The 20562-nt window shown below is 47.9% G+C and overlaps 1 long non-coding RNA gene across 1 annotated transcript; it reads right to left on the bottom strand.

Annotated features, from left to right (window-relative positions):
- Positions 1-483: 483 nt before the first annotated feature.
- Positions 484-5765, bottom strand: LOC144339487 (uncharacterized). The gene is made up of 2 exons (XR_013414485.1): positions 5059-5765; positions 484-3662 (listed from the first exon to the last, which is right to left on the bottom strand). It is a non-coding gene; the product is annotated as an uncharacterized LOC144339487 (long non-coding RNA).
- Between the last annotated feature and the right edge of the window lie 14797 nt (positions 5766-20562).

The raw sequence follows: 20562 nt of genomic DNA, 5'->3' as shown, positions 1-20562 counted from the left end.
TGGGATTATAGGTGTGTGCCACCACGCTTGGCTAATTACAAAAATATTTAATATAGGCTGGGTTTTGCCATATTGGTCAGGCTGGTCTCGAACTCCTTGCCTCAAATGATCGGCCCACCTTGCCCTCCTAAAATACTGGGATTACAGGCTTGAGCCACTGTGCCCGGCCTGATCCTGACATCTTTTAAAGCTGCCTTCATGTACCAAAAGCCAGTCTATGTTTGAAAATCAGTCTTGAAGAGCCTAGGAGGAGAGGGATAAGCTTCAACTAGGTGAATAACTATGCATATGTTAAAAATATGGGCCAAAATCTACCCCAAATGTTAACTCTTCTGCTTTGCGTATTATATCCATTTATAGTTATTTCAGCACTAAGATTTTTAAAGACTCTTTTGATAATTATGGAGAAATTACTATTAAAACTCAGCTGCATTTGTAACACTTCAAAGAACTAATTGGATGACATCATTTTTCCCAGAGGCATTTTGGATTGTTACATAATTAATGTTTATCTCTTTGCCAGAAATCTTTTTTTTTTCTTTTCCAGAACAGATACCTGAAAAGAAAATTTCCTTTGCATTAAGTGTTATTTCACTGTGTGACAATCAATTTTTGAACGTGAGAACAAGATCATCATGTATTTTTGGGATATTTCTTGCTTAATAGTGATAATGCTAAGTGTTAAAATTATGCAACAATTTGTTTCTTTGAAAATTACTATTTGCCTGCTCACCAGGTGGGAGCTGATGAGAACGTGGATGTAAAAATTAACTTGTATTTAGCTTGTATAAAAGAAGTTTTTAAAAAAAAAAGCTTGCTTTTTTTGTTTGTTTTGTGCTACTACTGAAGTTGCTTCGTTGTGGAAATGAGGTTATTGCAGGCACCTAGAATTTTATCTCCTTCACTTGTACAATGGGAAGAAATTCTCCAACAAGCACAGGAATCTGACTTTCTGATATTGAGACTCCTAGGCATCAAGCCCCGTGGAAAGGTTGGTGATTACGTGAGCGTTGGCGTTGATGTGGGTACCCTCCAAGCCGGACGCAGGGAGCAGGGAAGGGCAGAACAGGCCCCTCAGGAGCCATGAGAAAATCAAGTGTTGGCAGCAGTGGTGAGGGTTGATGTCAGGGGCCAGGAGGAGGTGGTGAAGGGAGCATGTGCCTCAAGGCAGCCCTGGAACCCGTGGTCCCTGCAGTGAGGTCTGATCTGCAGGGGACGTGGACGGCCACGTGGCAAGGCCCACGGACAGTCTGGACTTGGCTGCCTCAGAACTCTGGTGGACGTTGCAAACGGCCCCACAGGGTTGCAGTGCACATTCCTCGGACAGAGAGAAGACGCTTGTAACTGTTCTCGGCACGAAGCCAGCGCCCTGTGAACAGTGGCCACTGCTGTTGTGACTGAGTGCCGTCCAACTGGAGGCATTTGCTCTGCTCAGTTCACTTAATTGGGCCAGGAATGGGGTTGCCCTGCCTTCAACAAGCTTGACGCATTGAACGAGGACTCAGTAAAGTACTCTGTAAATAGCTCTCCTGGCTAGAGTGAGCAAAGCCCAGGGAGAGAGTGGTTCCTCAGTATTAGACAGGTGTTTGGCGGGGCCAGCTGTGTGGCTGCCAGAGCGAATGTGACCAGGAAGCCTCTGTCCCCCCGGAGGTGGCCAGCGTAACTGTTACACGTGCCGTAGGTAGAAAGTGGGCACTGCTGGGAAACTTGCTCATGTTGCTGTTTCCTGATTGGAAATTCAAGGTTTCTGAGCATCCTACATCGAATTTGTACATTGCTGAGACTGTACACCTTTCAACACTTGTTTTTTCCTGCTTTTCGGATCTATACAACCTGGCATTTGGCCGTGGCTTCCAGAACAGGCTGGATGCAGAGTGAAGTCCTCTCCTCACTGTCAATCTTTGCAGATGTCTTTCTTGAGAGTCTCAATTAGGTTTTTACTTAGCTAGACTTTTTAAATTGCCATGCACATAACTCTACCAGTTACAATCGTGAGCTAACGTGGGATTTTGGTTTTACTTTGATGAATGTTTAACATTTGCATGCTGGATGTAGGGGTGGAGGTCATTTATCTGCTTTTCATTTCCTTCTTGGTTATACTTAGTGACTTTCAGGTACGGTGTGGAAAGCCTGGTACAGGGTGAATTGCAGGCTGCAGTGTGGCGCGGTGGACGAGAGGCGTGGGCTGCAGTGTGCACAGTGGATGAGAGTGAAGCTATTTCCATCCTGGAGGGAAACACACAGGAAACAATTTAAAAAACTGATCATCTAGCTTGAATGAGGTCCAACAAATTCAGTTTGCAAAGTTTAACTTCCAAGTTAACTTAGTAACTTTTCCCCTAAGTCATTAATTTAGTAGCTTATGTTTATTGCCTAAAGCATAATAGTCATAAATTCTAAAATGAATGACTAAACATGTAATAATTTAGGCATACAGCACCTGAAGGGAAAACTGCCAGTATGCTAAAATATTGGATACAGATGCTCAAAAAATATAATGTAGCATTCTTACAATGCATGTGCTTTTAGCATGTAACTTGGTGAGTAGTTTTGAGCTATATTTGTAGGAATGTGTATCTTGAATACTTTAGGACACCACTGGAGATGTGTGCTTGAGAGGTATAAATACTGAATGTTCTTCTCCCTTCCTTTAAATGAAAAACATTAGCTCCCTTGATTTTTATTTTTATTTTTTGAAGTGGACTCTCACTCTTGTTGCCCAGGCTGGAGTGCAGTGACGCAGTCTCGGCCCACTGCAACTTCCGCCTCCAGGGTTGAAGTGATTCTCCTGCCTCAGCCTCCCCAGTAGTTGGGATTACAGGTACCCACCACCATGCCCCGCTAATTTTTGTATTTTTATTAGAGATGGGGTTTTGCCATAGTGTCCAGGCTGGTCTCAAACTTCTGACCTCAGGTGATCTGCCCACCTCGACCTCCCAAATTGCTGGGATTACAGGCGTGAGCCACTGCGCCTGGCCAGCTCCCTTCTATAATGATTTATACAGTTGTTTTTGCTTTTTGTTTTTTCGAGACGGTGTCTCACTCTGTCGCCCAAGCTGGAGTGCAGTGATGCAAATCTGGGCTGACTGTAGCCTTCACCTCCTGGGCTCAGGTGATCTTCCCACCTCAGCTTCCTGAGTTGCTGTGACTAGACACACGTCACCATGCCCAGCTTTATTATTATTATTATTGGTATTTTTAGTAGAGACAGGGTTTTGCCATGTTTTCCAGGCTGGTCTCGAGCTCCTGGGCTCAAGCAATCTCCTGGCCTCAACCTCCGAAACTGCTGGGATTACAGGCGTGAGCACCACATTTGGCCCATTTTTTTTTTTCTTCCAGGATTAGGAGTCGACTTTCAGAAAATCCTTCAACCTTGCAAGCTTAATTTTCCACAAAAGTATTCCTCTAGGATAAAAACAAGACACAAAGAAGTACGTGTGGACTGCAGTTAAAAATTTTCAAGAAAACTTAGCTTAGGAAAGTTGACATTTACAAAGAGCAGGAGGCCCGTTCAGTGCCTTCTAGGCACTGGGAATGGCGGTCTGTGGGCGACCCTAACATGTGCGGCGTCCTGAGACGTGATCGTGGTGTTCACGCTTTTACCGAGGGCTTCCCGGGAGTACCAGAGGCTGTTCTTCTGCAGTCGGCCAGCCAGGCAGCAGCTGCTGGAGAAGGAACAAATAGCAAAAGACAGATGTCCACGGTGTTATTGTGGCAGAGAGGTTAAAACCAGGGTCACTTTGTTCTTACAGTTTTAAAAAACTAATAATGAAGTCCTTAAATATGTTTAGGATTTCAAAGTAGTTGTGGGTGTGTCTGTGTCTCTAGCTCCCGTTCGGGTGCTTCCTGCGAAGAGAGCTCAGAGACGCCACCTTTCCTTGATGAGGTGACAGGGCCTGGAGAGGTGTGAACCCCGTGGTGGGGGGATGACTGACCTGGGGTGAGTCTGGGTCAGTGTGGGGATCCAACCCCACTCCACATTCCTGTAGGGAATCCACAGTTCTAAGTCTTTATGATAGGGGTAAAATGAACCTGGAAGAGGTGTTATTTTTTAAGAAGTAAGTGCCATGCTCTTTTTTCCTCATACTTTTCCGTGTTTAAGCAGCATTGAAGGATAAGGCACTAGTAGCATGTTGTTTTGGAAACAATGTTGTTGGTTATTTTACGTTGAATATGGTACTAAGGTTGCCTGGTAACAGAAGTTTTCCTTAAACAACATGGAACTCTGTTGAATCTGTTGCCCCATTGGCTGAGCCGTCTGAAATCAGTGCAGTAGCAGCTGAAGAGGCCTCTTCCCCTTGGAGGAAGCCGCTGGATTGGCAGGAGGCACCGCTCTTGATTTGAGGGAGTGAGGCGCCTTTGCAGGGACCCCACGTGGCCCCTGCAGCTCTCTCCTGCCCCCTGCTGGTTGGCCAAGCAGCCTCGCGACAGTGTGCTCAGTGTGAATGTTCACTGGGGCAGGCCGAGGCTTTTGTTCCAGAAACACTGACTTCAGAAACGGCCGGCTGTGTGTGTTGAGCATGGCAAGAAAGACTTACGTGTGTCTTAAACCTCTTGAACAAAGCAAGTTGATGTTTCAAATGCATCTCAAAGGCTAATGACTTTGCTATGGTCAATATTCAGGAGAAAAGAGGGTTTGATGAAACAGAAAGACAGGAGTGGCAAGTGACGTGCTTGTGCCCCGTATGACTAAGCGATGTCCTGGCCGTTCCACACCACGGCCTCTGAGCAGCCAGCCTGCAGATACTGGGTCAATTTAGATATCCCTGATCTCTGCGGAGGTTTGATCAGGTAGCCCAAGAGCAGATAAACACAAACGCTGACTGGAAACCCTGGCACACGGAGACACTGGAAACAGCAAGCTGCTATTAACATCATAGTAAGAGACAGTCGCCTGCTCTCAGGGGTGTCAGTTTCTTTTGCTTCTAGACGTTCATCTGCGTTACAATACAGTTTTGCTGTTTATCCCCATTACTCCACTGTCTTCGCCGTTAAAGTCTCAGCCAGCACTTAGCTCTGACACTGCAGGAGTTTCACTGTGCGGCTGACCAGGCCTACCTGGCTTGGCTGTAAAGCAGGTGAGATTTTCCGGAAGGCAGTGACGAGAACCCGAGGCAGGAAAGAGCATTGCTGGTCTACATACGGCAGTGCACCTGCAGCAGAGCATGTACGTGCACGTTCAGGCTAAACAGGTGTAGGAGAGAAGAAAACCACCTACAATTAGTCACTTAAAATGCCACACACCCAACCCTTGAGACCCTAGCACATAGAGTAGTAGTGGTCTTGGAGATGGCAGGTGTGCTGAAGTCTGATTTTCTCACTTAGCTTTTCCAGCAGCGTTTTCCTCATCTCTAAGCTGGGGCTAACAACCGCCACGCGTAGATTTGTGCATGGAACCGTGCGTGTAAAGTGGGGTAGCCCCCAGGACCTAGGAAGGACTCGTGGTCAGTGTCGGTGGTCATGCGTGCTGTACGGGTCCCCCAGGAAGATGATTGCTACATATAACTCCCTCCGTTCAATGTCACTGAATGTAAAAGGTGGGACATTGGCTTCTGATGTGTCTGGTTTGCTGCAGGCCACGCTGCACCCCGTGGTTCCTGAGCCCTGAGCTGAAGTACATCCTGCTGCATCGCCTGTGTCGCTTTTGCTGTGTCACTTAGAGCTCCTGCCCTGGGAAACTTCCTCGCGCCTGACGAGCACCACAGTTTGCAGCAAGACCTGTCCAAAGCGTGGACTGCGAGAGCCCCGCTGTGGTCCTGTCCTCTCCATGTTGGGAGCGACTTTGTGGGGTTTGTCGGCCCTTCTCTCAGGTGTCCTGTGTCTCATGGATCAGCCGACGAGCCCCGTCTGGAGGAGCACTCTGCAAAACGCTGCCGGCCACCCAGATCTCCTAGCGCAGAGTGAGGCCACATCTGCAGACTTGACCGCACAGAGTCCCGAGGCATTCGGCAAGAAGGGGAGTGGGATGTGTGTGAGATCCCACTGCGGAAGCCGGCTCTGCTCCGTACTCTGCGTGCGGGGTGCCTGATGTTCAGACCTGCTGTGTCTATCGGGGGCCATGGCGGGGTGGTGGGAGTGGGGGCAGGGAGCAGCGCGGATGGATCCAGGAAAGGACTTAGTTGAATCCCAGCTGCCCACATACCTGTTGCTGGTCTTGGACAAGGTCCCTAGTTTCTCTGGGCTTTCGGTTTGATTGTAAGACTAGGACGCCGCCCCAGTCTGAAGATGTCGGTGTGTGCGGGAATGCCTGGCGCAGTCACCATGGGTTTTCCTTCAGCCTCCTCCGTGCCCCTCCCTGGGTCAATCAGTATCCATGCGTGCCACAGGTAAATTACAGTCCCTCTGAAAAACCAGTTGACCCGAGTTTTATGGTCGAGCATGGGTGAGTGTCCTTGCCAGGAAATGCCACTAGATGTCTTGGGCCTGCTCCTCTACCTCCACAGCAATCCCCGGAACAGGCTGGTTCAGGACGTGGGAGGTGGGAGTCGGTGTTGTACCTAGGACAGGCTGAAGTCAAAGGCTCATTTGCTCTGTGAGGGGTGATCAGGATGGCACATCAAGTGGAGCCCCATGGCTGACCCTGGAGGTGGACGGTCGGGTCGGATTGGCCGCCCTCCAGCACGTGTTTCGAGTGATGCCTTCCCTGGGTTACGCAGCCCTGATCTGTAGCGCACAACTTCCCAGCTCCAGCCAATCTGGTCTTGCCGTCTCCTTCCAAGAAGGTGGGTGCGGCGCAGTTGCCTTTAAGCGGCTCCTTCTGGACACCGCAGGGCGGCAGCAAGCAAGCATGGGCGACTTTTTTCTTACGTTGACCACAATACGCGGGGCCAGCTTTGCACGATCCCATTCAGCATCACACGTGTGCATCGGCCACTCACCTGTCCATCTGCCACAGACAGGCTTGGACAGGACCATTGAGTGGCCTTTACGGCAAAGAGCCTAAAGGGCTCACAGGAAACCTGGACCCAGCGCAATGATAACAGCGCAGCAATACCTGTCATTGATCAAGGGGTATTCTGGGCCCGACATGGTGTTAAGTGATCCAGTTCGGTTAGCACTCTTAGAATTAACCCCCTTTTGCCTATCAGGAAATCGAAGACGGAGGGCATTAACGCCAGGGAGCAGGGAGTAAGGGGACACACAGAGGGGCTGAGGGGCTGGGCATTCTGAGCCCACGGATCTGCCCACAGGCCCCGGCTGCACGGGCACCAGGGCTGCTGCTCTGGAGGGGATGAGGAGCTCTGGGGAAAAGATGGAGCCTGACGTGGGTAAGATTTGGATATTTTCAGAAGAGATTTTCAGCCTGGAATGAGGGTGTAAGTGACTGAATCGGAGTGATGAGCCAGATAGCCCGGCTGCGGGAGCTCCCCTGTGGGGTGAGGGAGGAAGGCCTTGGGGGCATGTGGCTGAGCAGAGGCGCTGGGTCGCCAGGAGCCGCCGCGGGTTTGGAAAGGGGGAGAAACGCAGCGCCCTGCACTGCAAGGGCACCGAGACGTGGTTGTGGTTCTTCCTGACCGTGACAGACACAAATGGTGCTGATGGTGGAATGCACGGAGTTTGCCTTCAGAGAACTCCTGCTGTCTTTTAAAACCTGGGCCTCTCATTTAAACTTGGTGGCCTCAGGTGAATGGTGAGAAACAGTTTCTGATGAGGTTGCAGAGACTGTGCATGGCCTCTGATTGTGCACATCCTGTGATTGTGTATAGTCTCTGATTGTGGCCTCTGGCCTCTTTGTGGTCTCTGATTGTGTGGGTCTCTGTGTGTGGTCTCTGATTGTGTGTGGTCTCTGTGCAGCCTCTGATTGTGTGTGGTCTCTGATTGTGCTCAGTCTCGGATTGTGCGCGGCCTCTGATTGTGTGCGGCCTCTGATTGTGGGTTGTGTGAGTTTCCCGGGATTAAGTAGATGAGCCTCGTGCTGGGGCAGGTGTGCCTTGTGTTGGGCATGTGGATAAAGAAGTTTAACCCATCTCCTCTTTGAGAATGGCAGGGCAGTAACAAAGGCGGTTGATTTATACATGGCCATCCTCGTGAGGTGAGGACCTGAAAGGTTTACTGCTTTCCCGGAAAGCTGCTCTGGGCGTCACCATCACTGATCATGGACAGCAGCTCAGAAGCCCCCTTAAGGTGCAGGGAGGGACCGGCGCTGGTCCTGTCTGTGCCCAGGCTGCTGGTCACCCTGACGGCCAGGCGATGGCTGCCTGTGCACGAAGCTGGGGTTAGAGTGAATTTGGGCAGTGTCGGCTTTGATTTAGGTCAAGACTGATCAGTCTTCCTAAAATACTAGCCATGAAAGCTTTCATAGATTGTAGTTCTTTGGGAGATTTATATGTGGTTTTTAAAGCACAGGGCCCATGGCCAGTGTTGAATTACATTTTGTTCAGTGTAACTGACAGGACACTGGACCTGAGTCTCAGGCCTGCCACAGGGTTCAGGGAGCTTCAGAGAGGGAGATGTTTGTGCTCAAGTTTTCGCAGATGGGATGGGACATGGGCATGGGGCTGGAATGCTCTAACCTTCAATCTTCAGTCATCGGTATCACCTGTGCACACGCATATCGTTTTCAAAGATGGACAAGCTTTTGGGAAATATCTGAAGACTTTTCCAGTTTTGAAAGAAGCCGGGATGACACTGGAAACGTCAGGTGTCTTGGCTGCTGATCAGGTCCATCACCACGCACATGGTCCCTAACCTGGCCCACCTCTGATCATGCACAGCGGGTGACGAGGTCCATAACCTCACACTTCTGTGCACAGCAGGTGACCAGGTCCCTAACCTCAAAATCTTCTGATTGGGTGCAGCTGGTAACCAGGTCTGCAACTTCGCATGGCTCTGATTGTGCAGAGCTGGTGACCAGGTCACTAACCACCCACACCTCTATTCATACCCAGCGGGTGACCGGGTCCATCACCTCACACCTCTGATTGTGCACAGTGGGTGACCAGGTCTGGAACCTTGCACACCTCTGATCGTGCACAACGGGCGACTAGGTCCATGACCTCACGCCTCTCTGCACAGTGGGTGACCAGGTCCATAACCTCACACCTCTGATCGTGCACAGCTGGTGGGCACAGGACCCACTTCAGTGAGGGGCTGACTTCCCAGGTGTGAAGGGGGAATGCTGTGTGGCTCGCTAAGCCCCTCCATGCTTTGGGGGCTCCAGGCTGTGGCCGGCAAGTAGGAGGTTGTCCCAGGAGGCAGCTGCAGGGTGGAAGTACGATGTTGTCGTAGGGGGCCACTGTGGGGGGGTGGGACGGGAGGCAACTGCAAGTTGGAAGTAGGATGTTGTCCCAGGAGGCTGCTGTGTGTGGGGGAGGGAGGAGGCAACTGCAGGGTGGTGTGGTGGTCCCCGTGCCACTGATTTCAGGTTAAAATAGAATGTGGACCTCTTTTTACCATAGTTTTTAATTACTCCGCTAGTTTGTGTTGCTGTCTCTTGCTATGAAGTCCACAGTCTGATGTCTCTGTGGTCCCCATGTTTCCCTTCTGCTTGTGTTACCCGATCCTGTGGGTCAGCTGTGAGGAAACCACTCTCCACTCCTCATCTGGAGTGGTCTCGAGCTGGGTGTGCTGGTCTCCTTGTGGGCTAAAGTGTTCCTCTGTTACTGTTTTCTCTGTTTTTTGACCAAATTTAGCAGACTTGTGTGTGATGCAAACACTTCAAAAAATGTCTTTTGCCTTTATGAAAAAAACACTTGCATTGCTTTAAAATGAACCTTTCCTGTGTCTCCATCCTTCCTCACAGATTGCTCTGTGTTAGAAACTCGGTGGTGTGTGTGCTTCATGGCCTCATTCCATCAAGCACTGTAACCTGATTGCAAAAGTGACTACACTCAAGGCAAAAAACTTTGCAAATGTTGAAAAGAATGAACAAAAACAACATATTGTTCTCTTGTCATCCTGAAATGGCTACTCTTAAGATTTTGATGTAGTTCAAACTACATCAAACTCTCACCTACTCCTGTGCCAATATTCATCCTTCAGCTCTGCCTCCGTTCTTCCTTTCTTTTTTCATGCTATGGGGTCTGCTTTGGAGATGTTATCTACTTTCATTCTTCCAAAGTCAAGCTTCTAGCTTTGGTTGGAACTGCAGACCCATTGTGACTCATTCAGCAAATACTTTCTAAGCACATGGATAGTCACTGAGAATACCGTGGTTCACCAACATGACTGTGGCCCCTGCTCACACGAACTTGCGGCCTGATGGGGAGAATGGGCACTAATATGACAATCAGTCTAATGGGTTTCTGATGAAGAATTGAGGAAAGCGCACCAAAGAAAGGGAAGCGGGGTTCTCTAAATTTATGCTGTAAAAGAATCTGGCGTATCTTGGGATGAGAGGTAGAAAACCGATGCATTCTGGAAGGTATGATCCCCTTGCAGTCTGGAGAGAAGTAGAGGTTGCTTGTTGAGGGGGGTGGAGTGTAGGGACACCACGGTCTAAACAGAGATGGGGGTGCGTGCAGAATGCCTCTTGCAGCAGGAAACAGGCACGTGCAAGGAAGTAAACACGGGAGAAAGTGGCACAAGAATGAAGGCAGGCAGGCAGGGGCTGGGAGATGATGGTAGATGCTTTATTCTCTTAATAACAGCAACAGGATGCTGTTGAAAGCACTTGAGGGAGGTGGGGAAGTGGGTATGACATGTTTTGTGTTTGTAAAATTATCACATTGTCTTACCAAACTATACTCCCTATTTTTTATTTTTACATTTTACTTTAAGTTCTTAGATACATATGCAGGTGTGTTACATAGGTATACATGTGCCATGGGGGTTTGCTGCACCTGTCAACCCATCTAGGTTTTAAGCCCTGCATGCATGAAGTATTTGTCCTAATGCTCTCCCTCCTCTTGCCCCCACCCCCCAACAGGCCCCCGTGTGTGTCGTTCCCCTCCCCGTGTCCATGTGATCTCATTGTTCAACTGCCACTTATGAGTGAGAGCATGTGGTGTTTGGTTTTCTGTTCCTCTTTTAGTTTGCTGAGAATGATGGCTTCCAGCTTCATCCATGTCCCTGTAAAGGACAGGAACCCATTCTTTTTTATGGTTGCATAGTATTCCGTGGTATATACGTGCCACATTTTGTGTATCCAGTGTATCATTGATGGGCTCGAGATATCCTCTTAACATGTGCTCCAGCAATTGCACTCTTAGGTATTTATCCAAAGGAGTTGAAAACTTGTGTTCACAGAAAAACCTGCACATGGACATTTATAGAAGCTTTAATCATAATTGCTAATTTTATTCCAGCTTTATTCATAATTGCTCAAACTTGGAGGCAACGAAGAAACCAAAATGTTCTTCACTAGGTGAGTGGATAAATAACCTGTGATATATCCAAACAATGGAATATTCTTTAGCACTGAAGGGAAGTGAGCTGTCAAGCCATGAAAAGACACGTAGGAACTTTAAACATGCACGGCTACACAAAAGAGGCCCCTCGGAAAAGACTAAATACTGTAAGCTTCCAACTAAAGGACATCCCGAAAAAGGCCAGACTATGGAGTGAAAATGTCCGTGCTTCCCAGGTGTTGGGAAGAGGGAGAGATGATGAGGTGAAACACGGAGATTTTTAGGATTTTAGTGCAACTGCTCTGTACGATGCTATCATGGTGGATACATGTCATGACATATTTGTTCAAACCCATAGAACAAGCACCAAGACGGAGCCCTCATGTAAACTGTGGACTCTGGGTGACAATATGTCAACGTAGGTTCTTCAATTATTACAAATGCTCCTTCTGGGCAGGAGTGTTGTTAGTTGGGGAGGCTGTGCACGTGGGGGAAGGGAAGGCATATAGAAGGTCTCTCTGCACCTTTCCCTCAATTTTTCTGTGAATGTGAAACTGCCTAAAAGATAAAGTGTATTTTTAAAAAAATAAAGGAAAAAAAGGAAACAAAAAGTCCTCACAAAAATCAAATGAGAAAAGGATCACACTGGGTGCTTCAGGTCAAAATGGAAGAACAAGGGCTGTATTTACCATCCCACCTGATGACTTTTTTCTCACTGCTTTTCAGCATTTTTTTGGAGTCTAGTCAGTGCAATAAGGCAAGTTAAAACATATAAAATGCACCCTTATTAGAAAATAAGATTTAAAACTATCTGTATCTGCAGGTGACGTGATCACCCGTGTGGAAAATCTCCTGAAATCACAAAAATCCACTAAAACTAATAATAATAAATTACTTACTAATAAGTGAGTTTGTGTTTAGCTTGTATCTTGCAAACTTTCCATAAGCAGTATTTATCTCTTTATACACTGGCAAAGAAATAATTGGAAATGGAAATTTACAAAGTAATATTAAGACTAAATCTGACAAAAGATGTGTAAGATCTATGCACTGTAAAGCAGGCAGTGATGCTGAGATAAATTAAAGAACTAAATAAATGAAGTGATATACTGTGTTCATGGGTCAGCAGGCTCAATATTGTTAAGATGTCAGTTCTGCCCTTGTGGATCAGAGGTTTAATGCAATTCCAATCAAAATCCCAGCATGATTTTATTTTATTTTTTTTCAGTAGAAATGAACTAGCAGATTCCAAAATGTGTCTGGAAATTTAAAGAACCCAAAAGAGCTAAGACAACTTGGAAAAAAAATGGTGGAGGACTTACCTGAACTATCAAAACTGGGTTAATGAAACCTCCTAGAGGGTCTAGTAATAATCTCACAAACATGTTACCTATACATAGTGGATTTTTGAATAAAGGTTCAAAGACATTAAATTAGAGAAAGGACGATATTGATGATAGAAGGATTAAATACTACAGGCCAAAAAGAGAAAAAAGAGCTCCTGTTAAATATCTTCACATTGTTGGTGTCACTCATGCAATTCAATTCACATTTTGTATATCTAAAAGTTGAACAGACTTCTTCATTCTCTTTCCCCAATTCACTCCACAGAGATGCTGATGTCTTTCAGTGGAACTTGGAAGTTTGCTATTCTTTTTAAAATGACTCTCAGATACTGTTTATGCAAGAAGTTGTGGGACTGTAACTTACAAATACTGTTCTAAACCTTGGAATCACACGTTTCCCTTTTTCTCTACTTATCGTTTCTAGTCAGTTTCCCATTTCCTCTTCTTCATATTTACACTGCATTCCTTTTAGTTCAGGCTCTTGTTACCCCACTTGATCTCTTGATGTGGTCACCTGAATGTCCTTCATGTTCCAGCCTCCTGGAATCCTTCCTTCATGACCCTGAAGAACTGCCCTCCAGACCCGCAGGTGTGACCCGGAATCAAGGATCTCAAAGCCGAGTGGGATCTGAGAGGCTATCTAGACCAATCCTCCATTACAGACGTAAACCTTTTGATGACTTCACTTCAGAGCCCAAAATATTTGCACTGCAGGCAGAATCACCTAAATCACTTAATGTGATGTTCAGTCTTCCCGTGGTATCTTCCTCTCTGCATCTCCCTACTTTCGGTCAGCCATTTCTCACTCATGACACCGAACCCTTCATTCACATCACATTATTGTTCTTCTCCACACACACTTGTTTGTTTTCTGCCTGGGTTTTTTGTTACATTCTTCCCTCTACTGGCAATATCATTTTCCAAGGTCTGACTACAGAATTTTAACGTATTCCTCAGAATGACTCACATATCACATATTCGACCAAATGGCTGCAGATTCTGTCACTTCCTCTCTTGTCCTATGGCAACCTGGAGAATCTTCTTCTCTTAGCCAATAGGATTTATCATGGTCCTTCTTTATCTTAACAATAGTTTAGCAGGACTGAGAACTGGGAAGTAGATTTTTCTCCCAGGGGTGAGAACTGTCTTAGTTTAGCAGATCTCCCTGGGTCTCCATTCTGGTTGTAGAAAAGCAGCCCATAGGGCATGGTGGGGAGGAGAAGAAGGGGAATTAAGCTGTGTTGCATGAAGATGGACAGTTGTGACCCTTACTCCAGGGTTGGGAGTTGAGGCCCCTAGGAAGGAGAAGCTGTAAGGATGAAGATGAGGCATTAAAAAGTGATGCAGGCCGGGTGCGGTGACTCATGCCTGTAATCCTAGCACTTTGGGAAGCCAACGTGGATGGATCACGAAGTCAAGAGTTCAAGACCAGTCTGACCAATATTGTGAAACCCTGTCTCTACCAAAAATACAAAAATTAGCTGGGTGTGGTGGCACATACCTGTAGTCCAGCTACTCGGAAGGCTGAGGCAGGAGAATCACTTGAACCCAGGAGATGGAGGTTGCAGTGAGACAAGATCATGGCACTGCACTCCAGCCTGAGTGACAGAGACTTCATCTCAGGAAAAAAAAAAAAAAAAAAAAAAAGTGATGCATAGTAACAAGACTGCCAGAGGAGAAGAGGCAATCAGCAACCTTCTCCAGGGTGGGATGGCTGAAGACCCTTTAAGAACAAAGGTGTCTACTTTCCTTCTTTAGGATGCTCTATCGTGATTTAATGAACCCTCCCAATCTACTGTATTCAGTATTTGGCATGAGTCAATTTAGGGGAATTCTAGAAAACATAGCTGGCTGTTATCAGGTTAATGTAGATTGGGAGGTAGGGAAAAACCCCAGGAGACACGTAGGAAGGACAATACGTGAAAACAGAAGAAACTTGGAGTCAGTTCACCCTTCAAACAAAATCCAGTTTCCAGAAGACATTGTGAGGGCTGCTGGGTCTTCCTCGCCTGCAGATGGGGGATTCCAGATAATTATTATACTTGAATCTCACAGGATGGGGTGATCACCACCTGCTCTCAAATGGGATGAGTTACAATATCTTCTATCGGGAGGCGGTAAATAAGAGGTTAGGTACACGTCTGTAGTCATCACAATTTTGTCAAGATTGCTATTTTTACTTCCATGTCATAGATGGGGAGCCTGATGCTTGTGGAAATGATTTGCTCAGGGTCTCACCATTAAAAGTGGCACACGAAAGATTCCAACATGTTTTAAAAGCTGCAAACTGAGCTGACTCCCATCCATGCTGTCATACCGACTTTGAGATTTCAATCCTCCTGAAGGCAGGAAACTTATTCCATTTGCTTTTATACCCTCCATAACACTAGTGAGCAAGTTTTGCTCAAAGTAACATGGAATATTTTGCTGACTCAAGGGGAAAAAGTAAGAGACTTAAATGACACCATCACAAGTCAACCTTCAAGGAACAGAGACATATTTAGCATTAGCTGTCTCAGTCAAATCAACATAGACATGCACGTTTATCCTTTACATGGCAGTAAGACAGCAAACACAATTGAAAAAATGAGCCAAGTGTAAAAAATGTGTCACAAAGGGATGGATTTAGACAGGAGAGCAGTGAAGTAGGTTATAAAATGGTCAGCATAATCCATTTTAATGAATTATTAGCTGAAACATGCAAAGCATTTAGGATTTCTGGGAGAAGTGTACAAACACCAAATGTTTGTCCAACATTTTCTTCACTGCTGCTGTCTTTCCACAGGGCTGGAGATGATGTTAACAAACGGCCTTGGGAGGAGAGATTGCAGCTGAGCCCACACCCTCTCAAACTCCTTCAGACTGTTTGTTTTTGTAGACTTTACCATTAACAACAAATCCTAAGATTTACTCAATCAGTACAGCAGTCGTTGGCCCGAGTTCAAATTTCTGATTCGAAGGAATCTGCACTCTGCCTGCCAGGATCGACTATTAATGGCTTCGTCCATAGAGGAGCTGTGTCTTTGCTCACTATGGAACAGTATTGAGGCTTCGAAAGGGGTATTTTGCTGGTCACCTCCTTGGTCATCCTTCTGCTCACCAAGAGCAGATACTGTTCTCAGCCCCTTACATTTACAAGGTCGTTTAATTCTCACATAGCCCTTTCAGATAGATGCGACTATTACCCCCCTTTTACAGAGGAGGAAACCGAGAGGCAGAGGACATAGGTGAATTGTCCCAGATCACAGAGCTGGCTATGGAGCTGGGACTTGCACCCGGCCAGCCTGGCTCCAGAGTTCACTGCCCTCCTCCTGTACAGCACGTGTGACCTGCAGTAATCACCGCCCAAACAGGCAGGCACTGCGGATAGCCAAGCACACCTCTCTTCCGACTTCAGCACGGAGGACGGTTCGTTTTCATTCTGGTGTTCAGCTCAGGACTGTTTTTATCACAAGGACGCACCACCCAGAAAGCTCAGTCATGTGCCGTTACCTTCTACGGTCATGGTTTTCTACTTTTTGGCCCCATTTTCCTGAGGACTTGGCCTACTGGGACGTGAATGATGCGTTGCTACTGTAGAGACAGAGGTTCAGGTCTAGTGGCACAAACAGCGACGGACCCCATGGAAATGCGGGCGTGGCCCCTCCATCCCAACAGCCTGCATGGCTGCTCCATTCTGCTCCCATCACACACATCCCCACACAGCCAAGCCCCTTCTCCTTTCCCCCACTGGATTCATCAAATCAAACCTCGCTGTCCTTGGAAAATGTACCATTAATTTACTTTCTGCCCAGTAAAAAAGCACACTTCCAGTTAACATGACACCCCCGCTACGATAGAACAGCCTTAATTCACACATGACGCACAGGAACAGAGGGAGGAGGGGTCGAGGACCATCGTGGAATCGGCAGCTCTTTTCTGGGGGAAAGCCTCCGTCCCCCCTGAGCCCGACACTTGTGCCACACTATCCCCATGGTGTCTGAAAGCTCCATGAAGACAGGCTCACTCTGACCCCTTCACACCCACAACGCCAAAGAGGAGCAGGTGTTCAGGAAAAGTCTCCTGCTAGTGCTGAAGATATGAATGATTCCTCGTGGTGCCCAGAATGTCAGGAGAAAAGGTACCATGTGGACACCTTCCAGGTGAATTCTGGAATGACTCTGCCGAATGCCAGTCATCCTTTTTCAGAACAAAACCAATACCGGAAAACATGTGTCGCCAGCAGAGAGATGGTCCTTTTGACGGCATACAAACACACCTATGTTACGCTGAATTTATCTCAAGCCACCCTCTCTGTGCTAATGTAAAAAGTCTCCTTTATTAACCAGTAGCCTTTTTCATCTGGTGCTTTTTAACAAGCAAGACGGTCCTGTAACACTCAGGCATTGTTGAAAACGTCAAATGGAAGCCTAGAATCCTCTTCCGTGCAGCTTCACTGCAAAGTATTTTGACGTGAGCCAAATCGTGCTATTCCTACATCTCCATGGGAAACTCAAGGCTGCTTCAAGGAAACGCAGCATCATTTCTGCTAGTTACAGAAATTGGTGGGGGGGGGGGATGGGGTTGAGGGAACATTACATAGAACGCAACCCCGATAATCACCTGCATGAGAGCCACACTGGCCGGCAAGCCCCGGTCTGCTCAGTCTCTGCACAATCACAGACTTGAGACCTGGAGGGCAGACACCTGGCACTGCTGACCACCCCAAGGTCATGGCCTCTGCCCCTTCTCTGCTGCCCATCAGTTCCAAGCTTCTGGCAACACCGCCTGCTGCCCCCACTGCCTCATCGACTCTTCGTGAAAAGCAAATGTTGCCAGGATAGCTTATGAGTACATTTGCCAGGAAAGCAGCTCCGATTGACGCTGAAACCCCGTTCTCACACCCCTGGCAGCTCCCTTGCCCCCGATGTGCACATGCTTGCAGCTCTGACCTTGCTCAGTGTCCACACAGGCTCTGTCCCCTGGAGAGCCAAAGGCAGACTCAATGTTGAGTCAGAAATACACAAAGAGGGTGAAGATTACGAACTGCCTGCCCCCCAAAACACAGGTTGAAATCCTCACCCTCAATGTGATGCTGTCAGGAGGTCTTTGGGAGGTGATGAGTTCCCGAGGCTGGAGACCCTTGAATGGGATTTGTGCCTCAGAAAGGGGCCCAGCAAATCCCTCACCCTCCCATTGTGTCAGGGCCAGAGAGAAGGTGTGTGCCAACCAGGAAGGAGCCCACACCAGAATCCACCCGTGCGGCACCCTGATCCTGCCTTCCAGCCGCTAGAACTGTGAGAAACAAATTCCTGTTGTTCATAAGCCGCTCAGTCAATGATGTTTCGTTACAGCAGCCTGAGCTGCCTGAGATGACGATGCTCACTGCCCTACAGAAACGGCTACTCCCCTCTCCCAGAAAGGGGTTTAATTAAAATCCCTGTCTCTCCTCGCGGCCACCACAGATCTCACTCCCCCACCCCAAAAGCCAGCAGTTGCTAGGATTAAAGGAAACAGAGGATTGTTTTAGACCAGCCCCTCCATATCGATCTGAAGCCTATAACTTTGCCCACTTCCACGGTGGCCGTGTCACTGCATTGCCCAGGTCAGCTCTGTGTCTGCACTGGGTCCCAGGCTGTGCACAGACTCTTCTAGCTGCCCATCCAGCACAGCCATTTCCCCTTCTGCTTTGGAGGCTGTCCTTCGATATCGAACTCCCACCTTTCTGTAACCCAAGGCCTTCTGATCCAGACATTCGGGGTGAGCTCAGCCATGTACTGGAGTCCTTGACTCAGGTAACCCAGGCCCAAGGCGTTGGCACCAACGATCTACTGGCTGTGGGGTCTGCACAGCCACTAGCTGTCCCAGCCACACCAGGGCCTGGGAGGGGAGGCAGAGGAACCTGTGAAGCTGCCAACAGCCATACGCGGACAGGGGCCCCTGGGATGAGGAGGATGCCATGGAAGGAAATTCAGAGAAAGAAAGAGCCCCAAGGCTGGACGGGTCATGCCCAAAGCCTACACTGCTGAATTTTCCAGGTTTCTGAACTCAATCGCTGACCCACACAGCTCATGTTTCCTGAGTGCTGACCCCGCGTGCCATTGGATACGGCAATAAAGTAGGACCCCCACCCACCCCTTCCCCGACACATACACAGGCCTGGGGACCCAGTTGGCACCGTGAGCCAGGGAAGGGGGCCATTTCAGACGGACAGTGGGTGCAGCCTTGCCAAAGCCCAGCAGTCACCTGCACTGCCACAGCCAGGCTGAGTCCAGATCAGCCGCACAGAAACCTGACCCTCTCAAGGGCATGCCTGAGCTCATTAGGGACAGACACCGTCTCCTGCCGATCTCCAACACTTTCTCTGCATGTCTAGTTACAAACGGACGACGCAGTCTCGGAAGCACAGCTGTGACTCTGGAGACAGATCCCAGGCCTCCCCCTGCTCCTCTCCGTGGTGCCATTGATGGGGAGGGGCCGGTATGGCCGCGAGGCCGCATACCCACAGCCACCATGCCACGGAGACACGGGCCTTCGACGGTTACTTCTGCCAAGGAACCCTGCTGCGTCTTGGAGCACACCATGGTGGGCGGGAAGCTCCACCCGGAGAAACAGCGATGCTTCCCAGAGCCAACGGAGGGCACTCCCCACCCTGCATGCAGCAGATTACTTACATTCTGGAAAACATCTGAGTTAGTGGAGAACAGTAAAATGAAAAGGTCACGCTAGAAAGTTTAGAAGGTTGTGTGGAGTCTCAGGAGGTCCAAAGATTTCTGAACCAAGACTGCTGTGGGCAACGAGCTTACAGGGAAAGTTTCCACACGGGCCTTCAACAAGCAACGCTCAGCAGGGAGGAGCCACGTTCTGGGCAGAACCTCAGAACCAGAACATCGGACACCACAAAGTCACAACAGAGCCAACAGCAACTGAAATACAGCGCTCTCCTAAGATGTGTGCGTCACCTGCAGAAAGTCACCACACATTAAGATGGGGGAAGAAAAGGATAAGGTTAGAAACAAATTTGAAGTAATTTCTGCATACGTAAAATTTCTACATCCACTGGCTTTCTTTCTGGGAGTAACAACTTTTACATGAGATGCACATCCCCGTTGGAAGGAGTTTGGGTTTTCCGTGGGCAGAGTCAAGGGCTCTCCAAGAAATGTGAACCTTTTCTCACTCACTGAGCCGCGTGCCCTGAGGCCGTCCTGGCCTGTCTGAGCACCTCCCTGGCTCTGCCTCCAGCCAGCTCCTTCCAGCACTCACCCCGCTGCTCCCAGAGCCTGCACTGGCCCAGGATCTCCTCTTCTGCTGCTGTCAATCTTCCACTTTAGGGTAAATAAGTTGGAAACTAGAAAGTTATAAGACCCCTTAGCTTTGTCTTCTCAGAAAACAAAGAATACTAATTCTACTTCCATGGTTTAATATGTTGCCCCCATCTGCATGTTCATGGATATGTGTTTTTATATATATTTTAATCAGTACTTATAAAAGCATGCACTGTTGGCTACGTTCAGTTCAATTACATTTGATGTAACAAGTTTTAATTTCAGTGAATTCAGGCACTCAAAATTTAAGCCCTCTGACATCTATTAATCAAATGGAAAAATGACAGGTAGATATCACAAAAATCAAGAGAAGTGTTTAATATAAATCCTGGACTTTTAGATATTTCCACAAATGTAATGTATACATTAGTACACAACCTTGAGCATTTTCACAACTCTTTGAACTAAAATTCTGTTCTTAACTTTTATTGGTAGATCGATATCCATATGTGATTATAAGCAGCTCAAACATCAGCTCTTAGAAACAACCAGAAATGCTGTGGGCAAATCCCACCGAGCAGCAAATAACGGAACTGCACCCAACAACCCAGGTACCTCCCCTGAGGCATCTGGAACTTGAGGATTACGAGCAGCCTTTGGTTTCTGAGGCACCCGAGAGTGGGG

Source organism: Macaca mulatta, chromosome 2 (genome assembly GCF_049350105.2).
Source record: "Macaca mulatta isolate MMU2019108-1 chromosome 2, T2T-MMU8v2.0, whole genome shotgun sequence".
In the NCBI taxonomy this organism is placed as follows: Eukaryota; Metazoa; Chordata; class Mammalia; order Primates; family Cercopithecidae; genus Macaca; species Macaca mulatta.
Note: the sequence above shows the minus strand (reverse complement) of the source record. Positions and strands in the feature narration are given on the sequence as shown.